The following is a 26,124-nucleotide window of genomic DNA, read 5'->3' as shown; positions in this document are numbered from 1 at the left end:
ATGTAATTGCCCCAGACAGTCTGATCATTGCATTTTATGGATGCAAGTCATGACCGTTATTGGGAAGGGCAGAAGCCACTGTCATGCCTTGATTTTATGACAGCTATTGACTTACAGGGTGTGTTTACAAGAAAATCTGCCAAATAGCATGTGTGTCAAGAAGAGGTGTTATGCTCCCTTGTTCTTCGGCCCAGCGTACTGTTGTTTATTAGCTTGCAAAGCCGGACATGATACACACTTCAAATTACCAGAGGGGCCCTGATCAATCCTATAGATAGGATCACATCGGACACATCACTGCATGCATAACAATGACTGTTGCTGTACAGGTGCAGGCTATTGACTCAACCTTATAGCAGCTCATCAGCTTTCTGTAAACAAGGATGAAGCTGCGTGTCCACGAAATCTAGAGTGTCCTGCTGCTGGCCAAAACAGAAATTGGTCGGCATATTTACTCGAGGGACCCTCAGGAGTTCACTATTTGTTTTCCTCAGTGGATTGCCCATTATGATACACAGCACATGATATTATGATGCTTTAAATAGATGGTGAGTATAAAAACCAGAAAGAAGTGCTAGTCAACAAATGTAGTGCTGTGTGGTAAAGGATGTATTTAATCTCGGGTGAAATTCATGCATCTTATTTATACGCTTTTAAACAAGATTTATGGTCCCTGCTGTGTTCAATCCAATCTTCACGTTTGGCTAATTAGAAGTGTGATTGGGGAATGGCAGGTGGCTGAATAAGAAGTCTGCTGCTGGGTGACTCGTCACCTCCCAGGACGACACACAGGGAATGGATCATGAAGGGGAAACATAATGGCTGCTATTTCCTCGGCTGAATAAAACGAGTTATCTGGGCCATTCAGCTTCATACCGCTTCCTCGTGGCTGAGAAGTAGCACGGCTCCGTTGAACAGATGAGTTAAAGCTCTGCATCCGCAACAGTGGATGTAAGTTACAGCAGCAATCAACATGGAGAGGGGGGGTTGTTTACTGTGATGAACGTCTCAACACATGCCACAGAGTCAGTATGACTTTCATGTGTCTTGTTAATGAGGGTGGCGCGAGACAAGCAGGCAGGCCTTCACTAAAAGCTATGGAGATTGATTTCCCAGCTTGTCTCCATTGTAGGTTATAAAAAAAATAACACTCTCCAAAAATGATTACCTTCCTATGCATGTAACCACAGAGAATTAATGCTGCAGGTACAGATATGGAGATCATTGTGAGCACTTTTAACATCTTTCTCAAGTTGTTTCTCAATTGAATTAATTTGAAATTGTTTAAAATATCTGTCATCAAATGGATTACTTTTTCTATATGACCAAAGACTGAATCAGTGATGCGCCTTCAGTGTCTAAGAAAACTCAAGCACACTGCCACGCCACATAGTTTGACACCTGTTCAATTGGTTGAAAAAAGATGTTTCCAAATTTCCAATTCCATTTTTTCTTTTTTAATTTAACAACTTCTCCAAATTACTATTATCTACTATCAAATATCAACAGGACAATATCGCCATTTCCTGTGGAGTCTTTTTATTTGTTTTACTTTTCTGTCTACATCTCCATTTGGATGGGATTAATATTACAGAGGAAGGTGGGTCAAAACATATTTGACCTTATTCTCAGTAATTAAACTCATCATTCCAGATGGCATTTTAGCCATTAGGCAAATTAGTTAATTACAGGAGTTCTGTATATAAGAATAAATTACGAGAAACTTATTTGACCTTCATCAACAGTGGGCTTATGATATTATTTAATATTGTTTTAAATATTCTTATTATTAAATGTTTAAATATGTATAGGCACATAAAATCATGGACCAACCAAGACACACTTCAATAGTCTGATTAATGAACAATGTTTTTCTTTATTTATTCTTTTGTCTTTGTTGCAGGAGTTGAGGAAAACTAAACTAAGAAATTATGAGAATTGTGCAGCACTAACTCATTACAAAACAGTGTATGTGGAGTGCTGTATTCTTTCACAAGTGCAAAGGTTTTCCATTTCCAGTAAAGTTTGATTCAACCCAAGGTGAATTTTTTACTGCAGCACTCTTCCAGCCATATCACAAAGCATACCTAATAAATGGGCTAGTTCCTAAGGCATTTATATAAATATTAAAAACGAGAGCACCTTGGCAACTACTGACATCGGCCAAATGTATTTTGCATGACTAAATGAGTAAGGAAAAGAAATTAGCAATTCAGTTCTCTTTGTCAAATGGCATCAAACGGATTGGAATATGTCTGTTTACTGTGCCCTTGAGTTTAAAACAGAAAATAGTGAAGTATTATTGAATATTTAAAATTTCAACTAACAAAATAATCTGACAGATAACTGATGGTGCTAGAAGTTAAAGATTAAAAAAAGTATTCTGCAGACTACTTTATCCACAATGAAGCTGAGTGAACAGTGAAACCAAAGCTACAGTATACTAGCAACCTGATGAGACTGTAATAGTCATTAAAAACCAAAATTATAATTAAGGCACAGCTATGAGAGTGGTAGGAATCTTTTCATTTAACTCTGCCAGAAAGTAATTACGGTAAGCATATTTCCCAATATGTTTAACTCTTCCTTTAAGGTTAGCTTTGATCTGACACACTACAATCCCACCAACCCGTCCTCAACACCCTTACTTACATAGCTACATAAGGGCAAAGTACTTACTGTATTGGCGCTGAACGTTGACATTGTACGTTAATCGTGATGTGCAAAATCACCTAAAAGGGACGTAATTCTTAGGGATAGTGGGCTGCTAAAAAGATTGACTAACACATCCCTAACACACACACACACACACACACACAAAACTCTCTGTAATTCCCTCCTTCCCACACCCACACAAGTTGGATCAGTTCAGCTATATTCGACCGCAGTTTCTCTTTGATCACTCTGATGTGGCCCTGAGAAGCTTGAATGAGGACAGCAGTGGCTTAACACACCAATACCGCCCGGTCTTAAAGCTCCACAGGCCTGCTGGAAGGTCGAAGAGATGCCCTGGCCCACAGCATCACAGGCATGATAGCAATGCTGGGGGGGGTGGGTACTGTGATGTTTGGACACGACTGACAAAATACCACCTGTCATACATTCACGCTCAGGCACACTCTGACCATTTGTGATGCTTACTGCAGCTGACAAACAAGGGGAAAGAGACAGAGGTGGCATACAAGAAAAATCTCAACACAGAAATGAAACAGGGCAAAGGTGTGAGTGGGAACAGAAATCAAAGTACATGCTGCTACCTGCTGGGCTATGAGGAAATGTGTTTTTCCTATTGAAGAAAATGACGGGTTTTATTTTCCTGAATGCAGCAACTTTCAGAGAGAGTTACAGCACCTGCTTTGATCAAGTCATAAGGATGGGAGGGGAAGCGACTAATACCTGCCACGGCTTTCTGACAACCCCTTTCATTGTTTACTCATTGAATATATTTTTCATCTGCTTCATTACCGACTGAAAGTAAGTGTCATTTACTCTGCTAATTATCAGGCAGAAAATAACTTTCAACACAGCCTGAGTACAATAAAACATAAATGAAATCTAATTGTCAGCAGCTGATGATGAATACACAAACCAGAAATAGATTAGTGCTTTGTTGTTGCCAGGCACAATACACAAGTAGACATTAAATTCCAGCTGAGAAAAAAGAAATGTAATCATCATGCATACTTGTGATTCATAATTAGCATTTTTTTTAATCTCGCTTTTTGGGAGATCCATTATCCATTTAAATTTTAAATGACTTACTTCACTACTAAAGCTTGCTGTCAAAGTCATCAACAGCTATCTCGTCTTGTAATAATGAAAAGTGGAGATATGTCGATAATCAGTTTTGATTTCTTGAGTCCAAAATAACACAATAAGTCTTCTTATAAAATTTGCACAAAAAGACCAAAACTTGAACTTTTCTCAAAGTGTGAAACAAGTGAGACAAAAGACAGAGCTTTGACTCATGTACCATTATTAAAACATAGTATGCATAGTCTTTTGTTAAATTATCTAAGTCAGATAGTATCAGCTCTCGCTGCACAAGTGTAATCAGTGTAAAATGCAATCATGAACTCAGAAAATGATGGAATGTCAAAGCCGCTTTTAGCTGTCGTCTGCTAATGGAGCTGTGAAATCAAACCAATGTGTGATCATTCTGTGTTTTATTAGCTCTGGTTTACAATTTATGCAGGCGACCCTTTTAATCCTTTCACTAGAGAAATTTCTTTCAAAGAAGGAGCAAGAAAAATGTGAAAGGAAGGGGCGACCTGGAATACACTACACCATCCCTACATTGCATAGAGTTAAAGAGTAACTACCCTTTTTTTCAACCCTATTTTCCTATGTTTTTGTGTCTAAGTGACTGATGGGAACAACAATTTTTGACAATGGTCCAGTATTATGGGAGAACGCTGCATTAGGCAGCGGCGAAACAAGCTACAATGTAAGTTAAGAGGGCAATTGTCTAGCTTGCATTTACCTTAACAAAAGTGCTCAAAAAAGTGTCTGACAACATTATGGAAAGGATTTCTAAGGAGGTTGACCTTTCTGTTAAAGAGTAAGATCCTTTTTATAAACATAAAAACATCCGCGAAATTGCGTTCGGTAAACCAACCAGAGACCGCGGATCGTGTCCCTGCGCTTGGGGATCACGTCCCCGTGTGGCGGTCCGTCCCGTTGTTGTCGCCGGCATGTGGCGTTGAATTTCCCCGCCCAGGGATCGCGTTCCCGTGTGGCGGTCCGTCCCGTTGTTGTCGCTGGCGTGTGGCGTTGAATTTCCCCGTTGTTGTGTCCCCCAGAGCAGCCCGGTGTCATGGCAGTGCGTGAAATGGTAACGTTCGAAAATCGTGGCCTGTACACGAAATAAGCGAGCACATCGGGGCAGAAACTGAGATGCAGGAAATTACGGTAAGTGATCCGGAGCAACCTGACTGTGCCACATTCACGATCCAGCAGCTTCGGGAGCTTGAAGGGACACAACACGAGCTACATGCTGAAGGCAACTCAGACTCGCTTGTCTGCCCAGCCGCCCTGGGAGCGACCCACGGAGGGACAGAGTTCACCTTCACTGCAGCCACAATGCAGGCGTTTTCTGTCCGGAGTTGGCTATGGAGGATCAGCCCAGTCTCATGGCAGTTCGTGAAATGGTTACGTTATTGAATCTATTGATTCGTGAAGAGGACACGATTATGTCATTTTTTTTTGTGTGGTGATTACGAATTTTAATTTAATGTATTTAAATGGGAAGCATATTTCGTGATCACAGCATGACAACGGTAGGGAGTAGTATGAAAAGCAGAAAATCCGTGTAGGGCGGTTGGTCGGGGTGGTGGATGGGTCAAACAATACAGGACTTTCACCCCGGAAAGCGTGGATCGCATCTGGCATGTTACAGTTCCCTTCCACGTTATTCTCTTCCTAACCACAACCGTCCCATTGTTATCGGTGTGTCTTGCGTGTTACGGTTCCTTTCCCAGTATCTTCTTTTCCTAAGCTCAACCGTCCCGTTGTTGTAGCGTTTAATGTCCCCGTTGTTGCGTGCCACAGAGACCGTGGATCGTGTCCCTGCGCCCGGACATCGCGTCCCCGTGTGGCGGTCCGTCCCGATGTTGTCGCTGGCGTGTGGCGTTGAATTTCCCCATTGTTGCGTCCCCCAGAGCAGCTCAGTGTCATGGCAGTTCGTGAAATGGTAATGTTCAAAAATCGTGTCCTGTACACGAAATAAACGAGAAAATCGTGACCTGTACATAAATCAATAAATCAAAATAACGTGACTATTTCATGAACTGGCGTGAGACCGGGTTGGGAGAACGGCGTGACATACACACGATCCGCACCACGGCCTGTTGCCGAGAACGCAGCAGGTGGACGGCAGTGGGACTTGGCGGACTCAGCACCTGTGGACTAACGGTATCTGGTCCTATCATATTAGGACCTACCATTTTACAAGCTTTGACTTCAGCCATAGAGAAGGGTACTTTCCACCAACAAACCAACACTGCGCTAATTTCCGTATGCCAAAGAAGGGCAAAGATCTCACGGATTGCTCAAATTTCAGGCCCATCAGCCTCATCGGGACTGATATTAATTTTGTCCACCCCAACCAATCAGGTTTTATACCCAGGCGTCATGCTGAAGACAATGTACGCAGAGTATTTCATGTAATAGAAGAAGCCAAAAGCCTTCCAACAACGGCAGAAGTTTTATCAGTGGACGTGGAAAAGGCTTTCGACCGCCTAGAGTGGACTACTTGTGGCAAGTAATGGAGTGGCTTGGTTTGGGGGCCAAATTCATTGACATGGTGCGTACTTTATATGCGAATCCCACGGCCATAGTCTCAACCAATGGCTTGCACTCTCAGCCAATTCCTATCGAGGAAGGAGGCTCGCGACAGGGATGCCCGCTCTCCCCCATGCTGTTCGCAATCTCGCTTGAACCGCTAGCCCAAGCAATAAGGCAAAATAAAATCTGTAATGTCCAGCTTAAATCCAATAGCATCTCAATATCAGTGGCATCAACCATCAGTGTTACAATGCCAACCCAAAGCAAAATTACATATTTGGGCATTACACATCATAAACAAACCCTTTGCTTGTAAGCATTGGAGCGACAGAGGTATTTATACTTTAGACCAGCTATTCAATGAGAAAGGTATGTTGAGTTTTGAAGACCTGAGAGCTAGTTTTGAGGTCCCCAGGACATCCTTCTTATTGTACCTTTGCTCAAGATCAGCCCTAAAATGTTAGGGAGTGCCATGGGGAAACAATCTTGATGCTTGATCCTGTGAGAGGATTAGTGTCCAAGATCTATGCGAAACTGATGCAAGTATCCATAGGAGAACTCCCAATAGCAAGGAAATGGGAGCGAGAGCTGAGCCCTGAGGGGAACACAATTGGGAGACAGATTGGGACAACATTTTCCACTGTTCCAAGAACCCAAATCACCAGTATATTCACTTCAACATATGTCATAGGACATATTGGACTCCTCAGAAGAGATACGTCTCAAAAGTCATTCCCACTCCCTATTGCATGTTCTGTCAACCTGAACAAACTGGAACTTTCCTGCACATGGTCTGGGAGTGTGAACAGGTGCATGAGTTCTGGAATAAAACAACATCAATAATATCTGATGTGATAGGATGTCGTATTCCTACTGACCTGATTGTTTTGTTACTTAATGACGACTCTAAATTACACCTGCTTGGGAGACAGAAGAAAATTTGGCTTTGTATAAAACAGTGGTTGGCGTGTTTTCTGGACATAGTTATGCTCGAGCTCTCTACGGCAAGGCTTAACAAAGCCAAATCATCGACCTATGGAAAAACACAGCAGCACAAATATCAGACCTAATGACCTCAGCGCCACAAGAAGTAGAGGAGAATGACTAGGCAAGGTGTGATTTCCGTTTTTTTATTTGTTTTGTTTTGTTTTTTTCCTCGATACTGCGGGGCAACAGGAGCTGATAACCCATCACTCCTTGGCAACTGGCAGAAGGGTGACGTGCAGCAGAGTATTTTTAGTGTATGAGCTGGGGAGCAAATGGCCGTTCTCAGGGGGGAGACCACTCATTCATGAACAGCCTGAACCACCATGGGCAGGTGCATTACTCACCACAACATTGTGATGCTGCCAGTGGAAAAACAGAGAACAGCAAAGTGGAGTAGACAAATCATAAATCCAGTGAGGTTTTCATGCTGCCTACGAGCGATGGTAACATGGCAGTGGAAGATTTTCATTTTGCATGCTTGACTTTGAAAAGGTGAATCTTTCCTCTGGTCATCAAAGATTATGCAGAAACTTTTGATATGGCCGGGTTAAGCCAGTAGAGGCTTTTAGTCAGTCCTCCCTGCCTGACTTCTACTCCGGGGCATTCTACTCTTTTTGTCATTTCGGTTAAAGCGTTTAAAAAGCTGTCATCATCATCATCAGTAAGGATGGCTCCAGCATGTCCTCTCCCTGTCCTCTGTCCAAGCCACTCCCCTAGGGGCCAGAAGCACCTGTCCTTCAGAAGAACTGCGAGACCTCTGCTTAACACTGCTGTCAGAACTGCCGTTCTATCTGCAAATCATAACGCCTCGGGGGAAGTGGAGAGGTGATGAGTACGAAGGATTGAAATGCTGAGTGAAGGTGCATGCTGTCCTTATGCTGCAGGAACCAAGGCATGCTAGTGGTTACTAATCACGCCAACAAGATTTACACCGGCCTTGGTTAGTATTCCTGATATTTTGTGCTAGTAACCAACATACACCGGAGCAAACACAGTATGCTATCAGAAATACTTTACACACAGTACAGTGATTATTTGTTATCTGTTATCTGTATCACACAGTATGGTTTAGTTTCCCGACTGGTTCTTTGTTCAGTTGGGCTTAATCATGTCTCTGTGTATGTTTTAGAGACTCTCTGGAAATATAACCCAGAAGCCCCAGTGTACTTTGCTTTTGCTGCTGATGTAGATTTAAAGTCAGTAGAATGGCATCTGTTGAGGACGGTAGTGATATGAGCACTGCATTCACTGCTCTGGCAGTGGATAAAGTTCAAGTGAAGAGTATATTACTTTGAGTGCTGCCAACATATGGATCATATACCATGCAGGAGAGAATGATTACAGTCTGATAACACAGATCCCCCCACCACCCTGCCTCTGCATGCAATCTATTCCAGTAGGGTAGGTAGGGCTGGGCGATAGGGAGAAAATCAGATATCACGATATTCTTGACCAGATACCTCGATATCGATATTGCGGCGATATTCTAGGGTTGACTATTGGTGCTTTAACAAAATATCATCACACTTAGATTTTAGATAAATAATCATCAGTAATGTGGACATAATGTCTAAGTGGGGAAAAGGCAAATAATAGAACAGCTAGAACAGTGGTAAGTTCAGAAAAGTACATCACTTTACTGTAATGCAGCCTTTAAAACCAGTAAAAGACCACACTTATGTCATATCACGATATAACGATATCCAAAATCTAAGATGATATCTAGTCTCATATCACGATATCGATATAATATATATATATTGCCCAACCCTAATCTACGGATTTAACATTATATTATATATTATATTATATTATAACACATACAGTATTTGTGCACTATATGTGCTCCTGCGTAAGCCTATATAATCAGCCTGCATGAATGTATTTATAACTAATGGTAAGCCTCACTATATCATGTGCGAGAGTGAGAACTGCACTTTCATCTTGCCAAGTCTGACACCAATCTCTCTGCCAGTCTAGCAGACCTTCCCTGCCTTATTTCTGTGCATACTGTATTCTACTTTTACCTGCTTGTTTTATTTATTTTTCTCGCACGCTGTACCCTTCTTTGTTTACACAGTCTGCATAAATCTTTGTCTGGAAGATGTGTGGATGGGTGGGTTGCAGAATGCAGGTTTAATTTATTTGGCATGTGTTACTTTCACCTTGTATAATGGCAGTATGTGAAGGAAAACTTCAAGATTTTAAAATGTGTTTTTGTCATTGAAATAGTTGAGGTTGTCTCAATTTTTGTTTCTTATTTGCAGCCTCCCACACGTCATGACCCACACAAATACTGCATGAAGCAGCAGGGAATGTGCTCATAGGAATACATATTTTTATTTGCTGTTAAAAAATAGACCATAGGAGTTTGAGTTATGAGTCAGTGACACCTGTGCCCACAATGCCCACAGGATGTGGACTGTAATGCTGATGATCATTGGGGCCAATATGCCACTGTGCTTTGTCGTTCCCCCGATTCACATCTCCGATTAATGTTGGAAAGGCTCCTTCACTTGTTAGATTCAAAAGCTTTGCCTGGACACTGTAAGGAAAACTGCATTTTTGTGAAAAAGAGTCTCATTTACTGAGGAGGTCAGTGTGGGAGCACATTTACTGTGCTGCAATGCTAGTGTGGGCTTTCTCGGAAAGGCTTTAATTTGATTTGATTTGATTTGAACAATCAACAATGTTGCAAAAGAAAACAAAACAAATTAAAACCATAAAATTAAAACACAAACATCAGAATTTACCAAAGGCCAAAAAAAAAAAAAAAATTAAAAAGGATATGTTCGAGAAGGAGCAGGTGGAAGCATACAGCTTATTAGGGCCTGCCCCTACTTCACAACATCATATTATTACAAAACAAATATATATGCAAATACAGCATACAATATTTCAGGTCTTACAATAACTTACAACTATAGACCTTTTTCACGGCAGACATGTTGACATGTCATAGTAGGAAAAGCACAGGTGTATTCAAAACGATTAATGATGGCTGCATTCCACTTAGGAGAGGTCCTGGTATTGTGCATGTTGACTCACTGAAATAGCTTACTGGGACACTTGATGGAATTGAGCCTTCGTTAAGGTTATCAATTTCGGCTGTGCTTTTCCTACTATGACAAGTCAAAATGTCTGCTGCGAAAAACCTTTACATTACAATTCCATTTCTATGTTTCAGTCTATTCCTTTCTGTATTGGTCAGGTATTGATTTCTTTGTGGCTGGGTTGGATCAGTGGGTAGAGCAGGTGCACATATACTTGGAGGTTTATGCCTCGACGCAGTGGTCCAGGGTTCAAGTCCGACCCGTGGCGATTTCTTCCATGTCTTCCCCTGCTCTTTCCCCTTTCTCACCTAGCTGTCCCGTTGATTAAAGGCGAAAAAGCCCAAAAAAATAATCTTAAAAAAAAGATAGATTATTATACAATGGGATGACTTTTGCTTTCATCTTGTCAGGAAATACTCCTGTTTTAAATGATGAATTTTATATATATATATATATATATATATATATATATATATATATATATATATATATATATATCTCAGAGTGGCACCATTACATGTTATTCTGGTTGGTTTTGTGATTGTTGGAAAAAGATTCAAACTATACAATGTTTCAATAAACTCTTCCGTCAATTTGTGTTTGTTGGTATTTAAGTCAATATTGAAATCCCCACAGATATAGTTGACTTTATGCTTTACTTTATTAAATTTCTTTTCCATTTTTTCTGTAAATATTTCAATGTTGGTTCCTGGTTTCCTACAAACACAACTTACTATGACATTCTTCATTATTTTCATACATAATTCAATTGAGATACACTCCATTATATCATCAATGACTATTGCCATGTTTTCAACAACCTTGGAAATGAGACATTTGTCAACAAAAAGTGCCATCCCCCCTCCACATCTCTATTCAAATAGTTAAGTTCATATCCCTGTAACTCAAAATCCATGCCACTGTCGGCATTAAGCCACGTTTCTGATATGGCTATAATATTAAAGGGTTTCTTGAACTGTCCTAAATATTCCTTTATACTCTGGAAATTAGAATACAGACTTCTGCTGTTAAAATGAATGATAGATATTCCATACATGTTTAATGTTATTGTTGAACTTTTGCTCTGTGTAATAGCCACAGTTGTTATTTATGTTATCGTAAAAGTTATTTTCAGGATCAATATTCTGTTCAAAGTCAGGCATACTTTGGTCAGCGTAAAAACATCTAGTATAATTAAAACTAATCATGTTGTTAGACATGACAAAAATCTAATGCTTCAACAATGGAATGTTCCAACTCCTGGGAATTTGATCTAGGTACTTTCAAACTTTTCGAGCTGCTCAATGCTTCTGATACACATAACTTTAGCCTGCTCTGGTATGCCATTCATTTTAACAAACACCTTGCAGTTGGAGGACCAAGAAGCTTGAATGTGTGAACCTTGCCTTTCTTGCAATTTCTGCATTTGTTTTGGTTAGATGCTCATTAATGTAAACATTTGTGCCCTTCAATTTGCAGCCCTGTCGGAGCAGGTCAATTTTGTGCTTTCTGTTAGGAAAGCAGACAATGACAAAGTGTTTATCTTTTTGGTTCCTTAATGGGATAATGTGGCATGCCTCAATATTGTGTTTGCTTATAGAGATATTTTTATCATGAAGGAAGGCTGTTACCTGTGCCTCGGTTGAATCATCACGGTCAGCGCTCTCCTGAGCACAAGACCGTGGCTTGATCTTCAATCCACTTATCAAGACATCATTCATTCGAGTGTACTGCTCCAAGTCTGATACACGAGCTTCCAAGGAGTTAACCTAGTTCTGCTGTCCCTCATTCAACTTCTTAAGTTCTGTGATGTCATTCGTGAGATTTATTATAGTACGCTGTTGTTTGGCTATGGTCGCCAATTCCTCACCCATCATGTTCATTGCTGCTTTTAGCTCCTCTATGTCTTTTTTCATTTCTTTTGTTCTTGTTACCTTAAATCCAGTTGGAACACTGAGCTGCTTAGGCCATGAGCTGGCTGCTCATGGATCCCGGGCCTGGCGGTAGCTGGCTGCTCCTGGATCCCGGGTCTGGTGGCAGATGGCTGCTCCTGGATCCCAGGCCTGGTGGCAGATGGCTGCTCCTGGATCGCGGGCCTGGTGGCAGCTGGCTGCTGCTGGATCCCGGGCCTTGTGGCAGATGGCTGCTCCTGGAACTTGGGCCTGCTCTGCACTGCTGTGCTGTTGCTCTGTGCTGCCGTGCTGCTGCTCTGCACTGCTGTGCTGCTACTATTCACTGCTGACCAGTCTATAATCAGGAACACACAGGCCCTATCTTGCACCCGGCGCGGCGCAGGGCAAAGCCCGACACAAGTGTCTTTGCTAGTTTATGACCGGCGCAGTTGTCAATTTCCCGTTCAGCGCCAGCATCGTTTAAAAAGCAAATGCAACTGCGCCCATCTTTGCGCCCATGGGTGTGCTGGTCTTACAGGGAGGTGTGTTCAGGTGAATTCTTGGCGTATTGTTATCTTCTAGCAGCGGGAAGTGATCACGCCATTGACCAAAAAAAAACCTGGTCTAAAGTCAATAGCGCAGCATTTCATTGTTATTTTAACAGCAAATTAGTAAAATGTGCCTAGGCTTATGCACAGCGCGCACACATTATCATCATCATATGCTTGTTACACACACACAGGGAAGCGCAGCAGCACACAAACATGCAAAAGATTACAAATAAAAATATTACACGATGCAAATCCACCATCATAATAGCAATGCACTAAGGTACAAACGCGCCTGGCTTTTAAAGGGAATGGGAGATGACACTCTGATTGGTTTATTGCATGTTACGCCCAAAACACACCTGTGAATTAATGAAGACACTAAGTACAACCCTTTTGAACCATGCGCCTGGCACACGGACCCTTTTTTCCCGCCATCAAACTAGCAAAAGTGGATTTGGACATGCCCTAAACGCACCTGTGCCATGCGCTTCACGCCATGCGCTTAGATCGTTAAAATAGGACCACAAAGTTTTGTAGAAGGAATAAACAAAGGCATTCTAATTGCTGTGCTAAGGGAGCATCAATTAACTTCCAGAGACTGCTGCAACAGGCAATTTCAGCATTAAACACTAAAGAACCAAATGTACCAAATTCTTATTCATATAGTATAGACTTAAGTCAATGTATATGAATGAGGAGGTGTAATTTTTGTGCACGTACACACTCACAGACATGTAAGAATAGGTTGCTAGGAACATTTTTACGACCCGGGTCTCACATTGCAGTAGTTGTGCGAATACCCAGTTTTTAAAGTAAGTCCATCACAAAGTTTAATGAACTTCCTTGTCACATGAAGGGGTAATAATGGGATGTCATTCATCAATAAAGCTCTACCGTAAAACGACAAAAGTAGAAATATATCTTTTCTTTTTTTATTGTCAACAACTCCAATGAAAATACCAAAGCCACCAAGGAATTATTTGTGCTAACAAGTACTGCCTGTGTATCAAAAGCCTGATTTAGCTTTTTCCTCTGTGACCATTGTTGTCCAAAAACTATTAAAAACACATAATTGAGCACTGGGTGACATGTACCTTCATTACCATGAAACACACACATACTGTAGTTTATTCTGAGTAAAACCCACATGCACAGTCCTGCTGCCAGAAATACTCCCTACAGCACCAATAGTGTATTAATCCACCGCTGAAAATGGTGCACGGCAAATGCACTAAGTTTGCTAAAAACTATAGTGACCCGCTGTTTTAGGAAACTACTGATCCTTGAAAAATTAAACAATATATTTGTTATCTGTTTTTTAAGACTTAAATCTTGAGTGGAAACAAACAAGCTTGGGGCTGAGAGCCACAGACAGGATGAACGGAATGGATTGGAATGGACGGAAAGATTGTTGGTTTTAGTGTTTTTATGGAATTTGTTAAAAAAAACAAAAAGCTTTCAAACTCCTAAACATCCCTTTTGTAATCTCAATTAAACACAATTCTATAATCCCTTAACATTATATATTCCATACTTTCACAATAATCTTGGGCAGGTCAGGTACTATGCCCCTTTCAAACAGAACTCTTAAAGGGGCGTGACATTCAGAACATTAATGTAGCAGCAAACAAATAGTTTTGATGTAAAGATATACTGGAGTAATTTTGTTATGAGCAGGGAATGAAGTCACACTGTGTGTTTTGTAATCCAAAGTTCTCCGTTCTAATGTTTTGGTAGCCGTTTCAGCCGCATGTGCATGTGGCCGTGAAAAAGCGTATTTCACGTATTGGGGAACTGTTTGTGAGAGCTGTGCGGAGGCAATCCTAGTATTTCGAGTACAGCATCTTTAATATATATTCATTTTTAATGGAAATTTTTAAGCCTTACTATCAAATTATTTTATAACTTATGAAATAGACTTGAATTATTTTTGTTGTTTGATTATTGATTGTCTGTCTTTATATACGCTGCTTTTAATGCTGTTTGTGACGTTTTCTCACTGTAAATGAGTTCTTGTTGATGTAATGAAATGACTGTACATTGTTAAATAAAGTTATTAAATTAGACAATTAACACAGAATTTGTCTGATCGTCTGACTGCTTTTGTCGCTTGTCCTAATGGATCCCATTCGAGCATGTCGCTGTGCCTCCACATCATAGTACTTTAGAAATAATGCAGTGTTTTAAAACAAAAAGAAGGGACGACTTGGATTTATTGGTAAAAAAAAAACTGTGATTGCCAATTCCTGAACAACAGGAATTTTTTTGAAGATATCTGAATATTAAATCTGGCACCCACTGTAGATATAAGTATTCAATGGAAAATGATTTACATGTTTCTATATTTATATATACAACAGCATATGGTTGAGAAGGCAAAGCTGTATTAAAGTGTGTGCTGTCAAGTAGACAGGGTGAATTGCTCCTTGTGTTTCCATTATTCATGAAGGTATTTACGTCTGAAGGAGAGGCACAAACAACAACGAGACATTCAGTGTGTTTAATTATTGACGGAAGCTCAAGATCTCAGAGGTTTCTCTCTTTGATTTTGTTCAGGTTAAATCTGGCAAGCCGCTGTGTTCTTTTCCTGCTCCGTTTTCTGCTTATTTACCTTTTTTCCTTTTGACTTACAAAACCATCTCCACCTCCTCTCCTCCCAGCCCCCCCATGTGGAAAAGCTATAAAATATGGATCCAGTCAGACATAAATGGCATACAATTCAACACAACGTGCATGCCAATAGGTTAGGAAGGGTCAACGGGAATGAACAGCGGCTCCTTGAGCCAGAACAAGAAATTAAGTCTTTGTGGGAAATGTAGATTAGTATGTGTATGAGTATATGGGTGCTACAGCAGTATCAGTGAAAGCTAGTTTCATCATAGATGCACAACCTTAAAACAGACTGTGTGGAGAATACAGTGTTTGTATCCTTTTGTTGATTCCTCCTTCAGAGCACATTCCGGTGAGCTTCAAACGAGAACAAACACTAACTTGCCATTTTAAGTCTTTCTCCATTTGGCTCTGCTGTGGTCCTTCACACTCAAGCCTGATTTAAACATGTTTGCTTGGGGAAGTGGGATCTACAGCAAATGTTAAAGGCTAGAGGAAGTTGCAAACACGCACACCTGAGAGCCGTCCAACAGCCAAAAGCTGCTCACCCCTGATCAACTTGACTGAAGCAGCTTGGGATTAAGTGCTTGCTGAAAGGCACAAAAGGCAGCAGTAATTGGAAGGGGATACTGGGTGATGGCTGCAATCATGCTTCTCTTACCTTGAGACTCCTTGCTGATATGAAGTTGGAAAAGAAAACTAGTGGTGCGTAAAGGAACCACTATCTGTTTTCGACAGATAGCACCAGAAACCATAAAGATTCTGCCAGCAAGCACATTTCTTGGGTGAAATAGTGGCAGCATTACATGCAAGAAATCTGATAAAAAGCAAGAATAATATGAGAAGAAATGGCTGTTTCGTTTTGTTGCACATAGCTGATGTGGCTGACACCTGCACCATTATGATCCACAAGTCTTTGATCAAATCAGATGCTGTTGTAATGCATGTCAGTAATGCATATTAGGGAGCCAATTTTGATAAGGAGGAGGCAGGTAGGGTAGATCATGGTTAAGATCCATAACATGGCTGAATCTGCAATTTTGGCACAGAGCCTGGGAACGTGTGCCTTCTGATGCGGAGCTGCAGTTTGACCTGGACAGCCTCAGAGCTGGGCTTAACAGCAGTTAAATAAGTGGATGGTGAAAGGCAACAGGTAGGATTTAAAGTGTGACATCTGTGCTTGGAGGCTTGCAAATATTCATGTTAACAGACTAGCTAGCGTTTTCTAACACTGGGAATATAGCAGCCAAATGGGGGTTTACCATTGAATCATGCATATATTTGCTACCAAACTTGGAGGCTTGCAAATATTCATGTTAACAGACTAGCTAGTGTTTGCTAACACTAGCAGCTAAAGTGGGGTTTACGGCTAGCTCAAAGGAACACACCGACTTATTGGGACTTTAGCTTATTCACCGTAACCCCCAGAGTTAGATAAGTCGATACATACCCTTCTCATCTCTGTGCGTGCTGTAACGCTGTCCGACGCCCCCAGCATTAGCTTAGCCTAGCACAGATCATGCAGGTAACTGGTTCCAACTAGCCGACTGCTCCAAATAAGTGACAAAATAACGCAAACATGTTCCTATTTACATGTTGTGATTTGTATAGTCACAGGGTGTACAAATAATAAGGTCACATGAGACACAGCCATATATCTAGCACTGCTACTTGGGCGGAGTGATTAGCGCAAAACCGAAAAGCACAGTTACTTCCGTCAACAAAACCAATGTGAATAGCTAGTTAGTAGCGAATGTGACTGGTGATCATGGCATTGTTTTTTTGGGGGGAGGGCGCCAAAAATGTTGCTGCATACCCCTCTGACACTGGGTAGTTGCGCCTCTGGGCATAGCTAGGCGGAACGAGGGAGAGAACATCATTGCAGTATTGAATAATTGGGGCCAAGACGCAATTTTGTAATTTTCTAAATTTCTGATCCTCTGAATAAAAACAGAAAATTGGAAAAACAGTTTAAAGGGTCCGTGTAACGCTTATCAGTTCAATTTTCTAAGCACAAACGGACATTTGGAAAAACTGAAAAATGGGTTAAAATATCAATTTTTTTATTTTTTTTCCGCCTTGACAAATTAAAAATTTGGATCTTTAAACTGTTTTTCCATTTTTCTGTTTTTATTCAGAGGATCAGAAATTTAGAAAATTACAAAATTGCATCTGGGCTCCAATTATTCAATACTGCAGTGATATTCTCTCCCTCATTCCACCTAGCTAGTTACCAATGATTGGTTGGCTATTATCGTGGGTGTGTCTGGATGTGTTTAGGCAGGCATTCAAGAAAACTCTGGGCAGTCATCTCGCCGCTGGATAATTACGAGAATATCATTCGAATCTTGTTGGGAATTTAGGTTATACTTGCAGGCAAGTGCAAAACTTCTTAGAGACGAACTTTGGACTGAACAGGGGGGCAAGCATCCCGTCATTATACAAGTTTTGCACAGAGCGCAACATACACAGGCTTGATTATTATTTCACCTCTCGGTGAACGCTGAATGTTTTTGGATATTCGACCTCCCACACGTCCATTCTCATTCTGTTTTTAGGTCTGGCTGCTGTCCTCGAGTGGGGGACGGGGCGGGGCGTAGCTAGGCAGAACGAGGGAGAGAATATCATTGCAGTTTTGAATAATTGGAGCCCAGACGCAATTTTGTAATTTTCAAAATTTCTGATCCTGAATAAAAACAGAAAATTGGAAAAACAGTTTAAAGATCCATTTTTTTTATTTGTCAAGGCGGAAAAAAATGAAAAATTGGATATTTGAACCAATTTTTCTGTTTTTCCAAATGTCCGTTTGTATTTAGAAAATTGAACTGATAAGCGTTACACACACCCATATGGCCATGTGAGCTCAAATAACCGCAGGGGACTGCAATGCCCTGTTAATCTCATATACAGTGTGAAAACAAAAGTCTGGAAAGCGTTAGGGGTGTGTTAGGGATGTTATTAATCGGTTCTTGGCTTGTTTCCAGCATGTTAGAAAATGGAATATAAGTTTTGCCAATGCCAAATGAAATCCTGTGTACGTGCCTCTTAATAATTTTACGACTAAGCTTGTCTACAAGACTGTCGATAGAGTACAATTATTTCTACCGCAGAAGTTCTCCAATTGTATCATGTGTGTTTGTGTGTGTGCGTGTGAGTGTCGTGTGTGTGTGTGTGTGTGTCTGCGTGTGTTTGTGTGTTAGTGTGTTTAAAGCTTTGGGCTTAATGCTGCTCTGCTGCACGATAAGGGGCACACATGAGCACAGCCAGACAGAGCCATTAGTGATCTTTTTTGTTGACTTTGTGTCAGAGAGGTTTTGAGCAACTCTAGGGTATATTTTTGAAAATGTTTTATTGTTGTATTGTACTAAAGTTTGTTATATTGTGTCCATTATCATACTTGACCCCTCTCACCAACATATACACACACACAGACTGCAGAGACAATACTGTAGGTGGGTGAATGTTGCCCAAAGGTCCAGAGAGTGAATATAGATTAGAATCGTGGGTGTAGTAGTATACAAATCTTCAGTGCAGAATGTGTTTGTGTGCAATCGGAGGAGGTGCGAGGAAAAAAACAATGAATGTTGAGACTTCAGGTCAAGCAAACCGTACCTACATGCTTCTCAAATACACTGTCTTTTTCATAAGGTTTCACTTGTCTTGCAAAAAACACACAAATGTTTTTTTTCTCCACAACATTACACACATAGAGAGCATGTGAAGCTCACCTGCTATAACATATGCATGTCCCATAGGGTGCACTGAAGATTAGATACAGCTTCAGCTAATTGTATTCATAGAAGAGAGCAGCATCCATTAGCTTTCTATTTCAAACACTAACCTTTTACAAGTCCTGTGGTTTGTGCATTGACGTGACCTTATGAATACTAACCGTGTATAATCGTTTCATCTGCATTCAAGTCTTGCATTACATTGGGAGATTAAGCTGACTGTTCGCTATGGGCTATGGGTTGGATGCTGGCTGCAACCAGTGGCTGTAGCATATCAATGACCAGCACCTTGGCTGTTCATTTCAAGACATAGTACTGTTATGGTATTTAATACAAGCTGGAAGCAGGAGCTCATGAAACCACCCTAGCCATTTGTTCTGAAGTGGGAAATTGGATTTGGTGCGGAGCACAGTAAGCACAGGACCACCTGTGTTAATAAGATTGTTGTGGTTGGAGCTGCAGCTTCCACCTGACTCCCACTCTTGTTTATTATAAGCCAGATCAATAGTTTATAGTATTGCTTTACAGAATCCTACTGAACAGGTCAATGGCAAACCAGAGCAGAGGAGACCTGCATTATTACCTGGATGTGCTTCAAACCCAATTAGCGGTCCCTTCCGGCTCAGCAGTGATTGACCAGGCTTTGTGAACGGCTTTATGGAACTCTGTGTAAATAAGCCTCTGTCAGGATCCTCATTGCCTTTAATACGTAAGAGGGTGAGAGTCAACAGATTTGTGCCAATTTTTCAGTTCTTCCAAAGTGCTGACAATAAAACTGCTAATAATTAGAGCTGCAGAATAATAATAGAAGGTGTAGTGGAAAATAAGTCAATGAGATGTGTACGTCTGCTGACCGAACAATGCAGGGAAAAAAATTAATGATGCACTCGTGTTTTCCTTTTTTAGTTTTGAAACATATTCTATAAACACATCCTATAGAGCAGACAGTGACAATGATTAACCAATGAACCTTTATAACTGCAAAGCTATCCTCTCATAAAGCAGGGCTTTCTGTCAAAGGACCATCAATCTTTAGGTAATGAGAGAGAAATTTGACTCAAGAGTGCAGTTAAAGCCACTATCGCTACCCCTAATCACCAGAATCAGAATCAGAATCAGAAATACTTTAATAATCCCAGGGGGAAATTATTTTTGTTATAACGCACAGTATCAGTAGAATGCAGTTAAATGTGTCATGCACAGAACTGAGCAGGATATAAAAACACAAGGAATATGAGTAATTCAAAGAGAAAATAATTAAGAAATAATAATGATGGAAATTAAGCTGAACCGAAGCAATTGCTTAAGGGTTGCAAGTAAAACAGAAGATTTTGTGATTGTGTAAATTTAACACTAGAGCAAATAATTTGACTCTTAATCTGCACCCTTTCCTATGAGCAACATGAGTTTACTTTACATTTATTAAACTTTATGAGTTGAATGTCAAACTATTAATAAAGACCTGTCTGCACAGAAGAATTTAGTTAAACATGCATTAGTCTCGCTTTGCCAGACCATCCTGCAGAGGAGCAGAGGAGCAGAGGAGGGTTTGGCTAGTTAACACAGCATTCCGGGATGGGAGAAAAACGTGGTCTGGTTTATTGGCATTTCTTTAACACAATCACAATCGTCATGGGCGGTGCAAAATAGTCTGGTGAGAGAAAACTCAGATTGGACAGATAGTCTAGCTAGCTGTCTCAATTTACCATGCAGAGATCTGAGGAGCAGTTAACCTTGTCTCAATCATTAATCCACCGGAGTTTAAAATTCCAACACAAAGAAAGTGGAAGGAAACGGACATCGGCGAAAATACATGCATCCAGTGTAATTTCCTGCAGCACTGGAGCAATCCTGGAAGTGTAATGTCAAGGATATAGACTAAATCTGCATGAACTAAACTTTGGCTGCTTGCGAGAAGCAACATTGGTGTTCATGTAGAGTCGTGTTTCTGTCCAATATACATTATCCTGTTCACTCTGCTCACATCTTAAAGCTTCAAGGTTGGTGAGAGTGAACCAGAACAGTAAAGTTGTGGACCATAAAACCAAAACAATGAGCAGAAAGACACTAAAAGCTTGTGGGGCAGCGGGCAACTGTAGAGTTGAGTGATAATTCTTTGTGGGTTCAATACAGGCCCTTTGACATTTGATCCATTGTTTATATAAAAAAATGGTTATAGCAGCTTCACTAAAAAGCCCCAACATTAATAACACTAAATCTGACACGCAGTATTGCCCACAACAATTCGCAATTCAAAAATACATATGAGCAAACCTGCTCAGGCCAAACACTTTAAGTGCAGCATTACTTTGACGCTGCAGTTATGAGATTTCTCTGGAGATAAGAGTTGATACATTACAGTGGCCAGGCAAAGAGGTTCACCTTTTTTCAAACCTTGCCTCATGTGTGACTAGGTGCTGCTCTCCAACTCTGAGCACTGTTTAATTTGTCATTGCAGGCGGAGTTATCTAGTCCTCAATAGAGCTGTGAGAGAGGGAGATGTGTATCTGGCCCATGGCGAGAGGCTTAGCTAGCTATGGTTTGATAAGGTATCACTTACATTTTATTGTGAATGATTGGAAGGCTTGGCCTTTGGCGCTTACTCCAGCTCCGTTATCCCCTGCTGTTAGATTAGGACTCGCTGTGGGGTGGCTGACAGTATATCAGTATTGGACATGTGGAAGCAGAATAGACCACCATAAACTACAGCATGAAGCTAATAGATGTATTGATTAGATAGCCTTCGACTAAGGTTCCCATTCACTGTGATAAAGTAGATTCAGCACATGGAATCATACTGCTGATGGTTGCCAGAATTATGAGACACATTTGTATTCCCAACCTGACTTTTTTTAAAGTGGCCATATTATGCTCATTTTTATGGTTTTAATTGTAATTTGAGATTGTATAAGAATAGGTTTACATAGTTTAATTTTCAAAAAACACCATATTTTTGTTGTACTGCACATTGGTGCAGCTCCTCTTTTCACAGTGTCAGGTCTCAGCTACAGAGTGAGACCTCTCAACTTCTGTAACATCTTTGTTGTCAGTCGCACATGCCCAGTAGCTAGGTAAGGATTACATGAGCTAGGTAGCTGTTTGTTTCTCCAACTTCGGCCTGTACAAGGCAGGATTAGCCGGGAGACTTCTTCTAAACGAGGGCACACTTCCAACTTTGCATGGATTACCTGCAGAACAGGGACATGTAAGTAGTTCTATACAATTTATTTTGTAGATTAGGGTGAATTTGTGTGTGTTGTAGCAGTGTTTTGCCATTGAGAACGAGCTAGCACGCTAACGGTTAGCCCCCTAGGCCCCTCATTTCGGCTAGTGGCGTAGAAAGCCGTGCAGATTTGGAACAGCTCACCCGGAGACTGAAGGCAGGACACATTCAGAAACCCGTATCTCACTCAAACAGCATGGATGTTTTTTTTCAAAGTTTGTATGCATGTGGAAGCACCAGAGACACAAAATAACACCCCAAATCCCAGAAAAAGTGATTTTTTCATAATATGGGCACTTTAAATATCATCTCTCACTCCCAACCACTAACTGTACATGTCTCCTCCCCCCACAACACCCGCTGCTCAGCAGCTCAAATCAATTATTCAACCTATATCAAAACTGGATTTCTCACTGATACTCCAAGACAATCATGCATGCAGGTTTACGGATTTTGTACACATACAAAGCAAGTATTTTCGTGTTTATTTACTCGCAATTCTATGTGCATGGATCCCCTATCCCCTGTTTAATCTGGGTGTTGCATTCTCTCTGGTCTTAGAGTGGCAGTGCTCTAAATGCAGTGATAATGAATAGGCCTTGGGGAGTCTTTGCTGACTTGCAGCAGCAGGCTAACCAGATAAAAAAAACAAACAGAGGGCCTGTTAACGGTATGAGGCCTCCTATGAGGTAGAGCAAGATAAGGGGGCAGGCAGGAATGGGGCATCTATGTGGCTGTGCTCTGCAAAGTAAAGCTGACAATTATATCCAACACACTGTACATGAAACTACCAAAATATTACTACTACAGAAAAACACTTTAAATTAGTAGCCTATATTTTTATACATATCCTTACTGGTTTCAGTGAGTTTGGAATCATAATAATGGAGACTGCACAGTGTGTTTGTATCAGGGCTGCCGCAGCTATCTTGTTCTTTGTGGTCTCACCCCCTTTGGATTTACTCATATTTAAGAGTGAGTGTACAGATTGGTTGTCTAAAATATGCACAGTAGCTGTTCTGAAAGTACAATTTTCCCTCCATTATCAGCAGCTTGGTCCATTCTGACACAATTTTCAGACACATTCAATGTCAGAAAATCATTCAGCTTGAGCGAACTGCCACTACACTCAAATCCACATGAACGGCTCACATGTTCAATTCATTTCACATCGCAAGCTCCACAATGGTAGAACTCGTAATAGTGAATTCACACTCCGAGAATGCATTACCTTGACATAAAATCTGACCTGTGAACATTGAGGTAATGAAGCAGGCACATCAACTAACATTTACAACCTTTCCAGCGCTGCACTTACATCGAAATTCAACAAAGAAGGAAAATGTCTCCCTGCACTAAAATTATTGTGGTTGCTTCAAAACATTGTTAATGGATACTGGCTTAAGGGCAATATTCTGATTAAGCACTTCATTTGTATGGCAGTGGGCTGATGCACCATGTCCTGTTTTTGACAGAGGGTAAAACAGACAGAACATAAAGGACAAAAAGGCAGCATCACCCACCAGAGCTGGAAAAACTAATAAAATTACCAGTTTTATCAAATCATGTACGCACAAATACACCATGAGACTGTAAAAGACTAATAAAAAAAACCTGAAGATGTGATTTTATATCCTGCATTTTAGTGAAAAGAAGGAAGCACTTTTATGCTGGTTGAGTACCTATTGTAATCATGAAGCCCTAATATGGCAATCATGAGTTTGGATTTTCAATGTTGGGAAATCCACTGCCTTATATGCTGGACATTCAAGAGGATAAATGTGTTGCTTAAAATGGTAAATGATTCTGTTATGTGCAATTCCACGACATGAAGTGAACATGACAACAGGCAAGAGGAGGATAGTAGATGACACAGGAAACAGGAAACTATCTTTTTACATTATGAATTTATGAATACAATTGTGTATCATTAAATTGGGATTTTCGTTGGATCACGTTATACACATCACCATTTAAGACCCTTCCAGTCCGACATTATTAAAGTCAGAGCGGCGAATTCACCAAAACCTGCACAAGCCCACTAAGCCTGCACAAATAAGACAAAAAGAAACAGTGTAATTCTCAAATCATCCACAAAGAGTGACAAACATGCCAAACTGCCATGCTGAAAAAAAAAAAAGTCTTGATACTCCTGTGCTATTTGCGCATATTTAAATGAGGTTATATGCATACATTTGCAGCTAAATTGGCCCCTTTCTATGCAATTGAGCCTCGTTGCAAAAACAGTTTCAATTTACAAAGATCAGTGCTAATAGCCACACAGTTACAGTGACATTATTAGCATCTTCAGAGAGTTGGTGGTAATGAAGTGCATTTATAAGAGATGTCCTTTGCTTCGAATCATGCCATCTTCTTTTACAGTCCAAAGGTGTGCGTTTGAAAACACCAACAGCACCAGAGGTGTCAAGTAACGAAGTACAAATACTTCATTACCTTACTTAAGTAGACATTTTGGGTATCTATACTTTACTCGAGTAATTATTTTACAGGAGACTTTTTACTTCTACTCCTTACATTTTCACGCAATTATCTGTACTTTCTACTCCTTACATTTTAAAAATAGTCTCGTTACTCCTATTCCAGTTCGGTTTGTTTTCATTTCGGCTTGTCATCGTTCAAAAAAACACACAAAAAAACAAAAACCTATCCAGATAAATTGTGCCATCCGGATAGAGTGAATTTGATTGTGGTTGGATGAGATGTAAAAACATATACCATTCCGACATCCTATTGGTTTGTACGCGATCCATCGCACCTGCACAGGACACAAATCACGTCACACTCCAGCAAGGAAATAGCAGACGTATGTACCCTAGTACGAAGATGTCCGTGCCAGAGACTCAAGAGAACTCTAGCGGAAATGTCCCAACCAAGCACCAGCGAGGAGGTTGGTAGCCAGGAAGACCAGCCAACCCTTCTACATCCCTGGCTGTACCTGGAAGAATTTTTCGAAATGGTTGGATGCAAAAACAACTCCTTTCGAATGTGCTGCAAGCTCTGTGCACCCAAGTACCACGAGCTAATTGTTTCCAAAACTCGCCGTCTAATTTGAAAAAGCATATTGATATTATATATTATTTTTTCCCCTTACATTACTTTTACTTTTATACTTTAAGTAGTTTTGAAACCAGTACTTTTACACTTTTACTTAAGTAAAAAGTTTGAGTTGATACTTCAACTTCTACAGAAGTCTTTTTAAACCCTAGTAGCTATACTTCTACCTGAGTAATGAATGCGAATACTTTTGAAACCTCTGAACAGCACTGACAGACTGGGATATTAAATCTCTCTGTCACATTTAAATAACTTGAGAGAAGTTTTGAGGAATCCCTATGCACCTCCTCGGTCTGAACCTGTCGCTCGTGGTCTAATATTGTATTTCTTTTTCTCTCTGCTGTTGTTCTACCCACTGTGTAATTGGGACCAAGGCAAAATTTATACTTTGACGCATGGAAGCAATTACAATCAGACGCAAAAAAGTGCAAATTGCACACAAGCAGAAATGAGGAGCGGGCTGGGCTCTTTCTAACTCCACAGTCCCAGAATTATTTTTTTTCAAACTTGCAGTCTCTTTACTCTCCACCAAGCTGCCAAGTGAAGTCACTTTAGGCAATTGATCAGACATTGCACAGCTCCTTTTGAAGCCAAAATAGAGTCAACAACTTTTTCACCAAGTACTTCCCACACCTGTAAACAGACTTTGATGTGTAAAATTGGAAGAGTTCACCTTTAAATACTTGACTGCAAACAAGGACAGCACTGTTTTCCTCA

At 40.6% G+C, this 26,124-nt stretch overlaps 1 protein-coding gene across 3 annotated transcripts in view; it reads right to left on the bottom strand.

Moving 5' to 3' along the window:
* asic2 (acid-sensing (proton-gated) ion channel 2) overlaps positions 1–26,124 on the bottom strand; it is a 412,784-nt gene that overhangs the window by 109,809 nt on the left and 276,851 nt on the right. The window lies entirely within an intron of this gene.

This window comes from Sander lucioperca, chromosome 21, assembly GCF_008315115.2.
Source record: "Sander lucioperca isolate FBNREF2018 chromosome 21, SLUC_FBN_1.2, whole genome shotgun sequence".
In the NCBI taxonomy this organism is placed as follows: Eukaryota; Metazoa; Chordata; class Actinopteri; order Perciformes; family Percidae; genus Sander; species Sander lucioperca.
Note: the sequence above shows the minus strand (reverse complement) of the source record. Positions and strands in the feature narration are given on the sequence as shown.